Consider the following 14,404-nt stretch of genomic DNA (forward strand, 5'->3'; position numbering starts at 1 on the left):
GGAATCGGCTGCCCCAGGGGTGGAAACACAGCCCTACCATTTGCCATGGACTGATCCAGTCTGCGCTGGAGCAGGGGGAAGCTCCTGAACACCTGCAGTACATCGATGACATCATTGTGTGGGGTGACACTGCAGAAGAAGTTTTCGAGAAAGGGAAGAAAATAGTCCAAATCCTTCTGAAGGCCGGTTTTGCCATAAAACAGAATAAAGTTAAAGGACCTGCACGAGAGATCCAGTTTTTAGGAATAAAATGGCAAGATGGACGCCGTCAAATCCCAATGGATGTGATCAACAAGATAACAGCTATGTCTCCACCAACTAGCAAAAAAGAAACACAAACTTTCCTAGGTGTCGTGGGGTTTTGGAGAATGCATATTCCAAATTACAGTCTGATTGTAAACCCGCTCTACCAAGTAACCCGTAAGAAGAATGATTTGAATGGGGCCCTAGGCAACGACAAGCCTTTGAACAAATTAAGCAGGAAATAGTTCATGCAGTAGCCCTCGGGCCAGTCCGAACAGGACCAGATGTAAAGAATGTGCTCTACACCGCAGCCGGGGAGAATGGTCCCACCTGGAGCCTCTGGCAGAAAGAACCTGGGGAAACTCGAGGTCGACCCCTGGGGTTTTGGAGTCGGGGATACAGAGGATCTGAAGCCCGCTATACTCCAACTGAAAAGGAGATATTGGCAGCATATGAAGGAGTTCGATCTGCTTCGGAAGTGGTCGGTACTGAAGCGCAGCTCCTCCTGGCACCCCGACTGCCGGTACTAGGCTGGATGTTCAAAGGAAGGGTCCCCTCTACACATCATGCAGCTGATGCTACATGGAGCAAGTGGGTTGCACTGATTACTCAGCGGGCTCGAATAGGAAACCCCAGTCGCCCAGGAATCTTGGAGGTGATTATGGACTGGCCAGAAGGCAAATACTTTGGGATATCATCAGAGGAGGAGGTGGTTCGTGCTGAAGAAGCCCCACTGTACAACAAGCTACCGGAAAATGAGAAGAAATATGCCTTGTTCACTGACGGGTCCTGTCGTATTGTGGGAAAGCATCGGAGATGGAAAGCTGCTGTATGGAGTCCTACACGACGAGTTGCAGAAGCTGCTGAGGGAGAAGGTGAATCGAGTCAGTTTGCAGAAGTGAAAGCCATTCAGCTGGCTTTAGATATTGCTGAACGAGAAAAGTGGCCAGTTCTCTATCTCTATACTGATTCATGGATGGTAGCAAATGCCCTGTGGGGGTGGTTACAGCAATGGAAGCAGAACAACTGGCAGCGCAGGGGCAAGCCCATCTGGGCTGCGGCATTGTGGCAAGATATTGCTGCCCGGGTAGAGAACCTGGTTGTAAAGGTACGCCATGTAGATGCTCATGTGCCCAAGAATCGGGCTACTGAAGAACATCAAAACAACCAGCAGGTGGATCAGGCTGCTAAGATTGAAGTGGCTCAGGTGGACCTGGACTGGCAACATAAAGGTGAATTATTTATAGCCCGATGGGCCCATGACACCTCAGGCCATCAAGGTAGAGATGCAACCTACAGATGGGCTCGTGATCGAGGGGTGGACCTGACCATGGACACTATAGCACAGGTTATTCATGACTGTGAAACATGTGCTGCAATCAAGCAAGCCAAACGGTCAAAACCTCTTTGGTATGGAGGACGATGGCTGAAATATAAATATGGAGAGGCCTGGCAGATTGATTACATCACACTCCCTCAAACCCGCAACGGCAAGCGCCACGTACTTACAATGGTGGAAGCAACCACCGGATGGCTGGAAACATATCCTGTGCCCCATGCCACCGCCCGGAACACTATCCTGGGCCTTGAAAAGCAAGTCCTATGGCGACATGGCACCCCAGAGAGAATTGAGTCAGACAACGGGACTCATTTCCGAAACAACCTTATAGACACTTGGGCCAAAGAACATGGTATTGAGTGGGTGTATCACATCCCCTATCATGCACCAGCCTCTGGAAAAGTTGAACGATACAATGGACTGTTGAAGACTACACTGAAAGCAATGGGTGCTGGGACATTCAAAAATTGGGATACACATTTGGCAAAGGCCACCTGGTTAGTCAATACCAGGGGATCTGCCAACCGAGCTGGACCTGCCCAATCAAACCTGTTACGCACTGTAGAAGGGGATAAAGTTCCTGTAGTGCACGTAAGAAACATGCTGGGTAAAACAGTCCGGGCTACTCCTGCCTCAGGAAAAGGCAAACCCATTCGTGGAATTGCTTTTGCTCAGGGACCTGGATGCACTTGGTGGGTAATGCAAAAGAATGGGGAAGTCCGGTATGTACCTCAAGGGGATTTGATACTGGGTGAGAATAGCCCATGAGTTGAATTGTAGTATGTTAATTATTATATAATACTGTATGTCATCACTACCATGATTGCTATATATCATAGATGAAAATGGTGATTAATTAGAATGTATTGGACAGAGTGTAACCTGAGCATGACATAAATGGTATGGAATAAGGGGTGGATATCTGTCCTGGTTCCAGTTAGGACAGAGTTAAGTAGCTCATAGTAGCTGGTAGGGTGCTATGTTTTGGATTAGGATGAGAAGAGCGCTGATAACATGCTGATGTTTTAATTGTTGCAGAGCAGTGTTTACACCAGGCCAAGGACTTTTCGGCTTCTCGCTCTGTCCTGCCAGCGAGCAGGCTGGGGGTGCAGCAGGAGCTGGGAGGGGACAGACCCAGGACAGCTGACCCAAACTGGCCAAAGGGGTATTCCATACCATCTGACGTCATGCTAAACAATATATAGGGGTGGCTGGCCGGGGTGGGGGGGCCGGCTGCTCGGGGATAGGCTGGGCATCGGTCAGTGGGTGGTGAGCAATTGCATTGTGCATCACTTGTTTTCTTACACATTATTATTGTTAATACTATTATCATTATCACTATTATTATTATTATTGTTATTATTATATTCCTTATATTCCTTATATTATTATATTCCTGTCTTAATAAACTGTCTTTATCTCAACTCACCGGCTTCACTTTCCCGTTTCTCTCCCCCATCCCAGAGAGGGAGGGGGGAGGGTGAGCGAACGGCTGTGTGGTGTTTAGCTGCCAGCCGGGTTAAACCACAACACGGGCGTCCTGTCAATTAGGAGTGCATTTTAGTAAACAAATCACAACCTTTTATTCCCTATTACCTGACGCCTGATCACCTCCCGTTTCCTCATTGGCTGAGTACTACAGGTTCACAAGCTACTCGACGCTCCTCTATACCATATATGTACAATTTTTCCTTTTTTCAACCCTTTAATTTCTCCTTTCTTATGTTTTGAGAACTTGTGATCTTTGTTTTACTGTTCCCACACTGCTCATCCTGTTTTTCTCAAGCTTCTACCTTATTTTGGAACAGTGAGGCCTTCTACTGTCCACTTATCTACTTAGCATTTCTCCTTCTTATGACTACACAACTACCTTGGAATACAGAAAAGTAATTCTCTACCGCAAAAACACAACTTTGTTTCTCACAGGGGTGAGTGAATTCGAAAAAGCTATTGTAAATATCTCAGCTATAATTGAAGAACTAGAAAATGAGTTAGATAAGTTTGCACAAACAGTATTCTAGTATCGAATAGTATTAGGTTTATTAATAACCTCATAAGGAGGAGCATGCACTGCAATTATTATTAGTTGCTGTATATATGTAGATCAAATGGGATTAATTTGACTGATCTCAAAAATATTTGGGAAAAAAAAACACAACAAGATCCTACATAGAGTAGCTCAAGATGACACTTCCTGGGGATTTAGAAACATTTGGGAGAAACTAATTTCATGTTACCTGAATAGAATTGGCTCAAACAACTATTTGTTGGTATTGTAATAATAATGGCATTGTATATCTGTCATCCCCCGTGACGTCCGAAGAAGAATATTGTGCCTTAATTTTGGAAAAACTCAAGAGTGCAGTACGTGAAGAGGTGCAAAAACAACAATAGGAGTAAGAAAAGAAGAGGAGGGAGTTGTGAGAAACAAAGTTGTGTTTTTGCAGTAGAGTACTAATTTTCTGTATTCAAAGGCAGTTGTGTAGTCATAACAAGGAGAAATGCTAAGTAGATAAGTGGACAGTAGAAGGCCTCACTGTTCCAAAATAAGGTAGAAGCTTGAGAAAAACAGGATGAGCAGTGTGGGAATAGTAAAACAAAGATCACAAGTTCTCAAAACATAAGAAAGGAGAAATTAAAGGGTTGAAAAAAGGAAAAATTGTACATATATGGTATAGAGGAGCGTCGAGTAGCTTGTGAACCTGTAGTACTCAGCCAATGAGGAAACAGGGGAGGTGATCAGGCGTCAGGTAATAGGGAATAAAAGGTTGTGATTTGTTTACTAAAATGCACTCCTAATTGACAGGACGCCCGCCATTGCAATCACAAATAAAATAGCTTCACAGAAGATCCTGTCTGAAGAAAATTATTGAGATTTTTCTCACAATGGTCAGGGAGTGAGTGATTAAAAACTGTGGTCCTCAAATATCAGGAGCTCTGTTCTGGAACAAATAAGACAAGGAAAAAAGAGACTGAAAACAAAAGGTGGGGGGAATTCTGTTTTCTTTGTTTCAATTCAACTATACACAGTTTTGCAGAACAATGAATGTGAGTTTTTATATAAAATAGCTTACAGGGCATCCCTCACAGTTTGACTTTCCTGATTCTCATGCACAGGTACAAGTAGTTGCTAATCGTCACACAAATCCCAATAATATATTGAGAATTTCTATGCTTGGAGTAGCCTGGTCTGCTGTAATTCCATCTGCATATACCTATCCGTCCCGTATGTGACTATTAATGAACAAGAAGGCTCAGACAGTCTTGATACAGCTGCATCAGGTCACATGTAGCTGTCACCAGGCAAGGATCCGTGCTTCTGCTACTGCAGTCACTGCTCAAGCGAAAGCAAAAATGATGTATGTATTGCTTTTGCAGTGCTGAATGGCGTCCTGGCAGTGAAGTAGTGCTTTGAGGGCAGTTGTTTCTGGCTGGCAATATCAGTGAAATCTGATATTATAAACAGAAGGCCAGCTCTTCCAAAGAGATGAATCCATAGGCATCCCCACAGGCAAACAGGATGGAGAAGTGAACTGCTGCATACGCAGCAGTCAGAGCATCAGGCTTCTTGCCATCCAAACCCCTCTATTGTTAGCTCTTACTAAGAGAACAGGGCTGTTGGAAAAGTGCCCTTGTGTTAGAGCTGACTCAAACCTACACTCCACAGTAATATTACAATGCTTAAATGCAAACACGGAAACTCAGCTGTAGACAGTGAGGGAAATTTAAGGCAGTCTGAAGCTGAATCTCAAATATATTAAAAAAAAAAAGATAAATCCAAGTTAACATTGTAGGATCAGCTGGTGAATATATTCTTGCAGACTACCATGCTACTGAGGAGATATGGTGTAGCAGACATGTTCTGAAGGCTGCAATAGCAGACATGAAGTGAAGGTGACAGAAGGACTCGTATCTGTATGATTTAAACATTAAATAGGAAACACACAGTACTGAAGGAAAACAGGGCAGGTTTTGGTTTAATTTGGATAGGCATAATTCTTATGTGTTGATGTCTGTTTTTTATATAAAGAAGAAAAAGGAACAATTCCCAGAAATGTCAGAGATTGGAAGAAGCAGAGGTGACAGTAAACCATAAGTAACGTAACCAGATATATCCAGCTTGGGTAGGGCTACCTTTTTTCAGTGGCATGTAGGTTTTTTTCCTGTTTTTCTTCCCTTAAAATTTATTTCAGAGATTTTTTTAGGGCAATGACAGAACAAGAAACAGTGGCCTATCACATGTAGTAGGCACATGAGCTAAAGCAGAGGGTATGTGTTTTATTGTATATCATCCCTTTATAAAATAATCCATAACAACAGCTTTCTGGAATCTCTGTAAACCATCCTTTTTGTAAACAAAACCAACAGCAACAAAAAAACAGATGCTAGTCTATCTGTGATTGGCATATATAATATGGAGTTTGTGTTCTCCTTTTCGGAGAAAGAGTTTATGTTCTCATGAGAGTAGTATGTAGGCTTTAAGATTTAGGAAAGTACATACATTTAAAGACTGACTTTTTAAAAATCCTGTGCATCTTATTTGTGTATTTAAATAAAAAGGTATTCAGGAAAAGGGAGGGGACAGAGCAAGCAGTGGGGATTGACACAGAAAAGAGCTTCTGATAGCTACTCACGCACACAGTTGTAGAGACAGCATGGTATGAATTGAGAGACATTTATTGCACAAGGGTTCATATAAAATAATAAAAATAAATAACTTTCCTTTGAATTTAGTCGTTGACATTCATAACATATCCTTAAAAGGAAAAACATCTTGGCAGGACTAAAAAATGACAGATTTCAGCATGGCAATTAGGCTTCCTCTGAAGAAAAAGAAACATAAACGAAATGTTTGTTAAACTTGCACCTCTTCAGATTTAAAGTCAAATAGAAAAGAAGGATATTTTATTGTAAAAATGCAGTAATTGCTCTCTGTTTTCTAATAACAGTTGCTCAGTGCATGCTTTCAAAACAAAAATTTTTTCTTTAAAACACTACAGATAAGGAAGAAAGGATTTCAACATCAATTCCATTTTGTACTGATTCCTTCTTAGGACAGATTCATTTCAAAAAGGGGGAAGGAAAGGGGAGGAGGGCAAGGGCGAAACAAAGGGACCAAGCAAGTATATTACTACATCTAACTTCTGGAAATAAATACAACAGGGGAAGATGAGCTGTCATTTTATTCTGCCCCTGGTCCCCGATCTGTTGTGGAGCAAAGTGGTATAATTACAATCTTTAAAATCTTAACAGAGTTACCAAAAGTTAGTTCACTCAGTGACTGAACCAAACCACTGGAAACATATCAAAAGTGGTGGAAAAACTACATATCTTGTGTCTTTGAAAAAACATCTGGATGTCTGAAACATTTCATAGAAGGGAAGTAAAATTGCATTATTAGCTCAAAAATTTCAAGTTGTTCAGGAGCATCTCTTGGTTTTTAATTGGTAATATAGTTAACCAAAAAAAAATGTGATATTCCCTAATGAAATGCATTACTTATAATAAAAGCCTAATTACTTTAGATGTTTCAACACTGGAATGTTAAAACATAATCTTGACGTGCTAGGTTTTCCAAAGAAACATGAAATTCATAGGGAAATGTGAGTGAACTCTGAGTGAATTTCACAATAGTTCTATCTGTCTGTATCTACACCTATACCTACATATGTATAAGGTAGCATTAGTGACTAAAAGCCAAAAGTCAGATAAAATGTATTTTGTAATATTTGTACTCCCTAGTGCCAAACTAAAAGTAAGTTTTTCATATACACAGAAATTCTTGAATTCATAGATAAGAAAGTTCTTATAAGGATCACATCCCCTTGGCCCCATTTAAGTAACTGCTTTTTCTAAAGTTTCAAAAGTAGCCTTTGAATTAAATTGCAGAATTAGACAAGTGTCCATTAATCACCATTCCTATCCGTTGCCTTTCTTGACCATGTAGCCTTTTCTGTAGGTGATAATTAAAAATTGCATCAGCTTTGTATACTGATAAACTTTAATATTATGTAAAAATGAATAGCTAAGGAAATTAAGGACTTGAAAAAAATGCTTGGCTTTAAAGACAATGACACAAAATCTGAACTGCTAACTGTAATTGTGCTAAAGTCAAGGACATATCTCTGACTTTGAAATACTTGAGCACAAGCATGCAGCAAGCTCTACAAAGTACTAGAAAATTCAAAGCTCAGAATAACCTAGAGGTTGCAAATGTCAAATCATCATTTCAGTAAACAGAGATCTGAGGTGTTGGGGAAAGAGATTGCCCAAAAATTAATCTTGTGGCAAGGATATTGTTCTTGTTTCAGTCTTTCTATAAGCATTGCAGATGAAGCAGAGACATTTATGTTCCATTGTTATGTGTTCCACTGTTGACATTTATGTGGAATAAAGTGATGAAGGGTACATACTTAGTGCAGATCTATTAAATTCAGTTGCCAAAACATTTCAAATATTGTGTGGCATAATTATTACTGTGTGGTAAAGCTGTAGTGCATGCAGAGCACTCTGCTTCAGCCAAATATTGTATGCTCAAAAGAGAAGATTGTAGGGGCATGTATGTATGTATGTATGTATTGTTAACATGGTGTGAATCAATGCAAATGAAGTCCTTTACTAAAGACTAATTTATGGATCTGGAATAAAACCCTGAAATAAATATAAACCTCTCTGGCCAGTGGAAGTACTGGAGTACAGCTCATAACCACATACTACAAAACAGTAAATGTTACCTTTTGAAAAGTCTCATGGCCATTCATAGATGGAAAATTAATTCTTCATTTCTGCTACTCACATACTATCAATATCCTAAACTATAAATTTCTACAGACTAGCAGCATGGTTTAAGTACTGTAATCAACCAGCAAAAGATAAGTAAACTATTATTTTAGTTCTCAAAACACATTTGCCTTGAAAACCCTGACCTCATTCCTGCCTTCCCCCTTTTTTTTTGATTAGCATTCAATAGGTATGTCTGGCTCGATACAGATGTCATTTTCACTAAGCTCAATTAAAAAAAAAAGTCACCAGAAGGTGTACGATCTGAATAGTGTAAAGAAGTTCTCTTTGAAACATGGTACCACCCTGTTAAAATAACTCAATGATTATATTACTGCATTATGATTGCTAAGCATTGATGAACATGTTACTTTAACAATGAATACTCTGGTTTTGATACTGAAGTAACAGTGAGGGTACATCTTTTCGGTCATCCTTTTTCCATCTGTGGAGGTTTTACTCGTGTGGGCTGCCGAGCTCCACCTCAGCTGCTCTCTCACTCCCCCTCCTCAAAGGGAAAGGGGGAGAAAATATGATGCAAAGGGCTCAAAGGTTGAGATAAGGATGGGGAGATCGCTCAACAATTATCGTAACGGGCAAAACAAACTCAGAGTAGGGAGACAGTAAGATTTATTGCCTATTACTAACAAGTTAGAGAAGCGAGAAACAAAGGAAAGAAACCAAAAACCTTACCCATCTGCCCTCTTCCACCTCCTCCCCCCGAGCGGCGCAGGGGAACGGGGGTTGCAGTCAGTCTATAGCGCTTCGTCTCCGCTGCTCCTTCATGGTCACTCTCTTCCCCTGATCCAACATGAGTTCCCTCCCACTGGATGCAGTCCTTGCTGAACTGATCCGGCGTGGGCTTCCCACAGGCAGCAGCTCTTCAAGAACTGCTCCAGATATGGGTCCGTACCACGGGGTCCATCCCTCAGGAGCAAACTGCTCCAACCTGGGTCCCCCATGGGCTAGCAGCTCCTGCCAGGTCACCTGCTCCTGCGTGGTCTCCTCTCCATGGGCTACAGGTCTGGCCCAGAATCTGCTCCAGCGGGGGTTCTCCACAGGCCACAGCCTCCATCAGTGCAGGTCCACCTGCTCCACTGTGGCCTCCTCCACAGGCTGCAGCGTGGAACCCTGCTCCACCGTGTTACACCATGGGCTGCAGGGGGACAGCCTGCTTCACTATAGTCCTCACCACAGGCCGCAGGGAAACTTCTGCTCTGGCGCCTGAAGCACCTCTCCCCCTCCTTCTTCACTGACCTTGGCTCCTGCAAAGCTGTTTCTCACTCCTCTCTCTCTCTCAGCTGCTGTTCCCAGCATTTTTTTTCCTTACTTAAATATGCTCTCACAGAGGCGCAAACAACATCGCTTATTGGCCTGGCTCTGGCCAGCAGCAGGGCCCTTATCTATCATGGGGCAGCTTCTGGATTCTTCTCACAGAATCCACCCCATGACCCCCCTGCTACCAAAACCTTGCCGCGTAAACCCACTACACCATCCCAGGGTCGTACATGCTACCTGAGCACCAGGATTCCCTCTGGAGTGGAACACTTAGCTGTCCGTGTCCTCAGCCCCCCTGCAAAAATCAGGGGCAGGTGAGCGGCTGATCAGCCCAGACACTCCTTTGTCTAGCCCAGGCTTCCAGCACTATCCCCCCTTGCCTGGCATCTTTGCTTCCAGTGTCATGTTGTCAGCACAGCTGGAACTTGCTGGGTCACTTGAGAGAAGTTCTTAAATTCTTAATTAAGGAAGAACTAGTTAAAAAGCAGTTTCACATATGGAGCAGTTCTGTGAGGGTTTTTTATAAATGAGAAAATGCTCTTTCAACTTTTGTCCAAGTAGTTATTCCAACGTGCCTGTCAAATACTACTTATCCTTAGAAATCTGTCTTCAACACTTTTCTTAGTGAGTATGTTTCTCTGCCCCGCCCCTTCTTTCCAATTCCCTCCAGAGAAATAAATAGCAAAGGAAAGAATTAAGATTCCCAACAACGTTAGTGGGTGTGCAACTCCATTCCTTTAGAAACAGATATCCGCTACACCATACAAATGTAATATTCTACAGGATGTTTAAAACATTTGATAGTGGCACTGTGAAGTCTGGACGTGCTGCAAAATATGACTTTGTGAAAATAGTAATAAAAGGTTTCCATATTTATTGCTCTTCTGCTTTCCAAACTTAGCTAGCCCAGCTTCCAAAGAATGGAAAATTCTGCTATATTTTTAGATTTTAAAAAATGTATAGATAAGTATTTTCTTGGATTCATAGAAATTTATTACAGAATAGAATAGAGTAGTTCAGCTGGAAGGGACCTACAGAGATCGCGTCCAGCTGCCTGACCACTTCAGGGCTAACCGAAACATAAACATAAATCTTACAAATAGCAAGTTATAAAGAGCAAGATGTTCATATGCACATACCTCACCAAAACCAGAAGAGACTGGACCATGAAATACCATTTCATAGAATCATAGAATATCCCGAGTTGGAAGGGACCCATAAGGATCATCAAGTCCATTTCTATTTTTAATACACATTACCACTATAACTGAAATTTTCTTAGTGTTTTCATGCTGTATAAATCAGAAGAAAATCCAGATTTGCAACCAGTGAAAACTTGACTAACGTAGAACCCAGATGTGATACAGAACACAGAGCGAAATTTTAAGTATACAAAATTTCGATTCAAAAGTGTAATTGCATTGTAAAATATATCTTCTTTAATTTTCACTATTTATAGTAAGAGAATAAAGAAGCTGTATACTTTCTGCAAGGTTATAGCTATGAGATGCACTTAACATTTGAGAAATATTTGGCAACTAAACAATACTGTTCCCATTTTTGTGAAAAGGCATCTCTTGGAGCACTGTAGAAATGCTATGAAAAGGCAGTCGGTAAAATAACATATTTGGTATTAAATTCACGTGAGCATTTATGTGAAAAGTGCAACATGAGATTAAGTATTCCATCTGATTACTAATAAACTGAAAAATGTTTAAAAAGCAATGCAGTTTCACCTATATGTTTTATCCAAAATATATGCTTGGTCCGTGATTCTGCCAAGCATTTGCAAAGAAACAAACGAAAATTAAGTTAAAATGTTAGCAAGACACAATCATAGTGCCCCCTTTCTTATCCACCCCTTCAGCTAAAAGCCTCAGTAAGGCTTTCATTATCTCGCCGATGCGATCAACTCCAGTGCAGGCACGTTCTGCAGAAGGGCGAGGGATCACAGAGTACAGGATTACAGGGATTACAGAGTACGGGGAGGTTTCCTGATCCAGGGAAACCCCAGGGGAGCACAGAGACCAGTCAGGAGCCGGCAGCTCTCCGAACAGCTGACGAGGCGTGGATGGGGCCAGGAGTGGCAGCTCTCCAAGCAACTGACGAGGCGTGGATGGGGCCAGGAGTGGCGGCAGCTACTACACACACATACAAAAGACAGCCCTACCAGGATTGGTAAACAGGGTGTGGTATTCCAGTTCTTGTGGGAGGGTGTGCAGGATGGGCACCTCTTCCAAGGAGGGTGTAGTGGGTTTACCTGGCAAGGTTTTGGTAGCAGGGGGCCATAGGGGGGGCTTCTGTGAGAAGAATCTAGAAGCTGCCCCATGTTAGGTTAGGGCCCCACTGCTGACCAGAGCTGAGCCAATAAGTGATGTTGTTTTGCACCTCCGTGAGAGCAAATTTAAGAAAGGGGAAAAAAAAGAACACTGCGTCACACAGCAGCTGGGAGAGTGAGAGGAGTGAGGAACAGCCTTGCAGGCACCAAGGTCAGTGAAGAAGGAGGGGGAGAGGTGCTCCAGGCGCCAGAGCAGAAGTCCCCTGCGGCCTGTGGTGAGGACTATAGTGAAGCAGGCTGTCCCCCTGCAGCCCATGGAGTACCACGGTGGAGCAGGGTTCCACCCTGCAGCCCGTGGAGGAGGCCACGGTGGAACAGGTGGACCTGCACCAATGGAGACTGCAGCCTGTGGAAGACCCCTGCTGGAACAGATTCCGGGCCAGACCTGTAGCCCATGGAGAGGAGACCACGCAGGAGCAGGTGACCTGGAGGAGCTGCTGCCCATGGGGGATCCAGGTTGGAGCAGTTTGCTCCTGAGGGATGGACCCCGTGGTATGGACCCATATCTGGAGCAGTTCTTGAAGAGCTGCTGCCTGTGGGAAGCCCACGCCGGATCAGTTCAGCAAGGACTGCATCCGGTGGGAGGGACCCCACGTTGGATCAGGGGACAAGAGTGACCGAGAAGGAGCAGCGGCAAAGAAGCGCTATAGACTGACCATAACCCCCATTCCCCCGCACCGCTCGGGGGGAGGAGGTGGAAGAGGGCAGATGGGGGGGAAGGTGCTTTTGGTTTCTTTCCTTTGTTTCTCACTTCTCTAGCTTGTTAGTAATAGGCAATAAATCTTACTATCTCCCTACTCTGAGCCTGTTTTGCCCGTCACAATAATTACTGCACAATCTCCCTGTCCTTATCTCAACCCTTGAGCCCTTTTCATCGTATTTTCTCCCCATTCCTCTTTGGGGAGGGGGAGTGAAAGAGCAGTTGTGGTAGAGCTCGGCTGTCCACCCGAGTAAAACCACCACAGAGGGCCATTCCACTGGCTGAGTGGGAGATTTGAAGTACACAACCCAGCAACCGGGCACTGTTCTGTGACTATCTACACAGGTCGAAGACACTCATCCTACCTGACCCTTAATGTAGGATGGCAGACACCTTTCTGAGAGCAGAGACTGCAAGTTGAGGCTGAGGGGTCTGCACCATCTCCCCCAGCGATGACCAATGCCTCCACACCAACAAAGCTGATGAAGGTAGGGGCTGCAGTACAGACCTCAGACTGCAAGAAGCATCTAGATCTTCCTCCTGGGGCAGGTGGCAGACCTGCCTGTAAAAGGTGTGCCCAGGTGGAGGACCTCCTGCACCACGTGGCTGTGCTACAGGAGGCAGTGAGAAGGCTGTGTAACATCAGGGAGACTGAGACGAGTTAGATAGTTGATTCCAAGCACTGTCTGCAGTGGACCCACAGCCAGGAACTCCCTCACTGGCACATACAGATGGGAGGGAGGCCAATAACGCAGAAGAATGAAAACAACAGCAAGGACCAGCAGGAGGAAGTCTTCCCCTGAAGCCTGAGGTGCCCTTCCAGAACCACTTCACAGCTCTGCAGACTGAAAAAGAAGGGCCTTTCGCACCAGGAGAGACACTGGAGATGAGTAAGGCAGGCCAATCTGCTCCCTGTATAACAATCATCTGGTGAATCAACAGATGATTACAGATCAACCAGAAGAAAAACAGATGATTTTCCTTTGAGGAAGGGAAGTGAGAGAACAGCTATAGTGGAATTGAGCTACCCAGCAGGGTAAAACCACCACAGCATATTAAGGCTCTGCTTCTCAAGATGTGGCCAAACATTACTTGCTGATAGGAAGTAGAGAATAATTGTTTTCTCTCTCTTTGCTTCTGCATGGACTCTGCTTGTTTTTTTCTTTAATTATCTTTATCTCAAGCTGTAACACACACACCCTCCCCCACAAATCATATTTTTCTTCTCCTACATCCCCCTCCACAAAGGAGGATGGGGAGTGAAAGAGTAGTGTTGTGGAGCTTAATTAGCTAACACTATGAAACCACATGGACAGACAGAGAGGCCATGCCAAGTATTTGAAGGATCCACAAACATGTGCACTTGTGAAAGTGGAAATGCTGCATGTGTCTTCACTATAGTTAACTTCTACCTGTGTCTATTTTAGGCGAGTCATGCACTTAAGTGCTGTTAAAGGCAGCCCTTAGCTGGGGCAGCCTGGGTGACCAGTCATGCCAGTATCCTGTCTCTGGGATACATGCTCACCTTTGCTATTGATTGGACCTGAAAAGGAGAAACTGGCAGCAATGTTCCCTAACCTGGGCAGAGACCCCAGGTTCCTGGAAACCAGGCTGGGCCTCAATGGCTGGACAGGGTTGAGAGGAGATGAGAAAGAAAAAAGGGTGGGGTAAATTCACTAAACTATTTGGGTCAGCCAAACAGAAGAAAAAATACTGCAATATTATA

General features: G+C 43.6%; 1 protein-coding gene and 1 long non-coding RNA gene across 8 annotated transcripts in view; both read right to left on the reverse strand.

The window, feature by feature from the left end:
• LOC136788853 (uncharacterized) overlaps positions 1-14,404 on the reverse strand; it is a 204,190-nt gene that overhangs the window by 59,655 nt on the left and 130,131 nt on the right. The gene's annotated exons all lie outside the window — the stretch shown is intronic.
• LOC125181555 (secretory carrier-associated membrane protein 1-like) overlaps positions 1-14,404 on the reverse strand; it is a 69,871-nt gene that overhangs the window by 54,785 nt on the left and 682 nt on the right. The gene's annotated exons all lie outside the window — the stretch shown is intronic.

Source organism: Anser cygnoides, chromosome W (assembly GCF_040182565.1).
Source record: "Anser cygnoides isolate HZ-2024a breed goose chromosome W, Taihu_goose_T2T_genome, whole genome shotgun sequence".
NCBI lineage: Eukaryota > Metazoa > Chordata > Aves > Anseriformes > Anatidae > Anser > Anser cygnoides.